This window comes from Crinia signifera, chromosome 1 (genome assembly GCF_055691185.1).
Source record: "Crinia signifera chromosome 1, ASM5569118v1, whole genome shotgun sequence".
Classification (NCBI taxonomy): Eukaryota; Metazoa; Chordata; class Amphibia; order Anura; family Myobatrachidae; genus Crinia; species Crinia signifera.
The window spans coordinates 139976023-139979968 of NC_139217.1; the positions used below are offsets into that span (position 1 = coordinate 139976023).

General features: G+C 46.1%; 1 pseudogene; it reads left to right on the forward strand.

Moving 5' to 3' along the window:
• The first annotated feature begins 224 nt into the window (after window positions 1–224).
• LOC146045075 (U2 spliceosomal RNA) lies at window positions 225–444 on the forward strand (annotated as a pseudogene).
• Window positions 445–3946: the final 3502 nt, after the last annotated feature.

Genomic DNA, 3946 nt, shown 5'->3' on the forward strand with positions numbered 1-3946 from the left:
TACATCAGCTTGTATGTCTATCGGACCCACATACAGTAGCTCACACTGGTCCTGTCCCTACACTGCTTTCTCTGTCTAGGGGCAGAAAAAGCTGTGCAGGGCAGGTATATCTCAGTGAGCGCTGTGATGACACCAGCTGGCTCACTGCAGGGTTGTTTTTTCAGAATTTCCTTGTTTTTTTTAGTAAATTTAACTAGATCACATTTCCCATTATAGGTATAGGTATCGCTTCTCGGCCTTTTGGCTAAGATCAAGTGTAGTATCTGTTCTTATCAGTGGGTATGGACTGGCCTCTGGCAGAGAATAGAGAAAGGCTGGACTGAGTAGCTGCTCTGATGGGCGGAGGGTGTGGGACCCCTCATTTTTGCCTGGGAGTGGTGAAAAGTCTGGCTGAGTACCTTCACCTCTGCCAGTGGTAGGAGGTGTTGTTTCCGTAAACCCACTGTTATGTCAGCACTGCCATTTGGGTCTTGTGTGGTCTGCAGTGCCTCTGGTTACTCAGAGGTGCTGCTGTTATTATTTGCATCCTGCAGTACCTCTGTGTGGCCAGAGGTGCTGCTGTTTGGCCCTGCATGCAGGGTTGTGGTTTCTGAGGACAGTCCCAGCTGGTGTAATCAGCTGGGCTGGGCTGTTCTCAGAGTGCCATCCCCAGCTGCAGCACATGTGAATAATTGTGGGTTTGTCTCTATGTGCTGCAGCCATTGGTCTGGGCTGCCTTTAAAAGAGGCATTGGCCCTGAGCTCAGGGCCTTTGATAGTTCTCTGTTTGTTAGCTTCCTGTTAGTTTGCTGAGAGCTTTCTTATGTTATGTCAGCACTGCCATTTGGGTCTTGTGTGGTCTGCAGTGCCTCTGGTTACTCAGAGGTGCTGCTGTTATTATTTGCATCCTGCAGTACCTCTGTATGGCCAGAGGTGCTGCTGTTTGGCCCTGCATGCAGGGTTGTGGTTTCTGAGGACAGTCCCAGCTGATTACACCAGCTGGGACTGTCCTCAGAAACCACAACCCTGCATGCAGGGCCAAACAGCAGCACCTCTGGCCACACAGAGGTACTGCAGGATGCAAATAATAACAGCAGCACCTCTGAGTAACCAGAGGCACTGCAGACCACACAAGACCCAAATGGCAGTGCTGACATAACACCCACTGGTGAGAGGGGGGGAGAAACACTGGGCCTAGTAGTTTGGCTCTCTTGACGGGGTTCGTAGCCCCCGAAGGATGAGACAGCGAAAGGCTCAGTCTAGTATCCATTCCCAAGGAGAGGAGAAAGGCTGGGACTGAGTAGATGGCTCCTGTTCCAGAGGTTCGTAGCCTCTGATGGGGAGACCGCGAAAGGCCCAGCTTAGTACCTTAACCTTGGGATCGGAGAAACACTGAGACTGAGTAGATTGCTCTTCCGAGGGGGCCGCAACCCCTAAGGGAGTCTTTAGAAAAGTCCAGTGGAGTACCCATTCCCATGCCAGGGGCTGTAAAGTGCCCTACGATGGGAGCAGAGATGGTCGGACGCTGATCGGTCGGTTGCTTGGAGTCCGAGGCTGCACTGTGCCCCCGGGGAAACACGGGGGTGCCGAACATGCACGGGTGATCCCAAAATCACCATGCACTAGTAAGCACTTGCACTGCACACTTCTCTTCAGGTAGCGCTTCACGTCCTTACCTCGTCATTTTGGATGGGGTAGGACAATTTTTCACATCCCCACCCTGGCCCTCTGGCTCAGGTATCTTTATTATTTATTTCTCTTCCCCTCTCACGTTCGTCACTTTTCACGTTCCTTGTTTTTTTGTAGTTTTGTCACTTTTTTTGGGTAGTGTGGTCGACCCTTTTGGGCCTTCCATTTCCCCAATGTGCCGAAGCTCTCGCCTTTTGGGGAGAGCTTCGGTCCCCTCGAGGACAACCCCGAGCCGCAAGGCGGAGGTAAGTCTACTGAGGGTCTCTCCAAACCTTCGGGTGCGGAGGACCCACCGTCCTAACCCTTCCGGGGGTTAATGAATGAGGGTCTCTCTAAGCTTCGGCGAAGAGGACCCACCGTTCCCTATTTTCCCCTCTTCGGCCTTATGGCTGAGAGGGGTTAGGGGAAAAACGGGGCCCTTCTCCTTCGGGAGATAGCCCACTCGATCGCACGACCCCCTATGCACGTGTTTAGGCACAGCACTGGTGGTAGGGAGCACACCTCGGGCTCCTGAGTTTTTCAAACTCATTATAGGTATAGGATATGCGATCTGGTTAATTAAAAAATGTGATCTAAATGTTTTGGAGCAGTTTTTTCCCGAAAACTGCTCCAAAAATCATTTAATGCATTTAGGTGATACACCCTTATTTACTTTATTTTAGTGAAAAAACTGTAAATAAATTGGCCCTATAATAAGCCTTTTAGTCACTGCAAATTTTATGTAGTGTCCAGGAAAGAGGAAAGTCAGGAGTACAATTTTTTGATAATGTGTGATTTTTTGGTTAAAATTGTATGTTTACCGCAAATCGCACATGTAATAGGGAACAATTTTAGTAAAAAACACACGTTTTAACCTTCAGGTGTGTTTTCTAACTTAATTAGCCTTTATTATGGCGATATATCCCAATAGTAAAGTGCAGCTAGCTCCGTTTTGACTGACAAGAGGAATGCTGCTGATGTGGCACTCCCTAATTGGCTGCTAGGTCCTGAATTCACCCAGGGACCTGGCAATTGGGAGAAGGGAGCCCATATGAATATATGGATTTCCTTCTGTTCTTTTGGTTCGGATTTTTAGCTTTTTTTTTTTTTTTTTAAACCCATGGGTGCTTACCGGGACAGTGGAGGACTGATATACACTGGATTCAGGTGTTTTCTTTTTTGACAGGTAACTCTGTTGGATTTCTGTTGGATTTCTACAGGTCAAAGGGAGTGCTCTAGGAGGTGTCTTCATAGGTTAGAATGTGTGTTTTGGCATGTATGTATGTATGTATGTGTGAATGTACTGTATGTTAATAAAATGTTACCTTCACAGTGTGTGTGTGTGTGTGTGTGTGTGTGTGTGTGTGTGTGAGCATTTTTATTTTAGTATTGGTTTTGCTGTGGAACTAAAAGTACCAGCAGGCCCTTTAATGCCCTGCATGCTAGTACTTGTAGTTTTACAAGTACCAGCATGCGTAGGAGGCTTGTTTGGACTTTTAGTTCCATGGCTAAACCTAATATTAATTTAAACTTTTACACTAAATGGACTATCAATGGTCCTAAATGGACTATCAACTCCACTCCCAATGGCCCTTAGAAACATAGAAACATAGAATTTGACGGCAGGTAAGAACCACCTGGCGCATCTAGTCTGCCCCTTTTTTAAACATGTTACCTCAAACCATATTTTATCTTTATTTCTACGTAAGGATATCAATATGCCTATCCCAAGCATGTTTAAAATGCTCTACTGTGTGGCTTTGAGGTGGGGGATTGAAGGACCCCTGTCAGGGCTGACTATTTGGGGGGGTTAATACCAGGGCCATGGGACCTATGAAAAAGTGTCCCTCAGCTGTGGCATTACCTTACTGTCTAGTGCAACCTAATGGTGTTTTAAAAATACATCTTTTGTCCCCTGTATTTTTGGAGCCAGAACTGGTTGTATGTTTACAACCAGAACCAGATCAAAGAGGCCGGGACTGGTAATGCTTGGGAGCGGGAACTACATGCCAGTTTTCTTAATTAAACATAGTACACAAAAAGGCACTAAAAAATTACTAACTGTTACTAAAAAAATTGTACGTTTCTTTGAAAATCGCACCTTTGCGTTAATAAAAAATTGCCAGAAATCGCTTTTCGATTTCTCTTCTACTCTCAAAAATTCCACCCTATTACATGTGCAATTTTTAGGGGAAATTGTACATGTCACACATATGATTTGGACACACACACACCCAAAAAAAATATCACACCTCATTAAATTTGGCACCATATATGAGCAGATAACAATCAACCTTGCT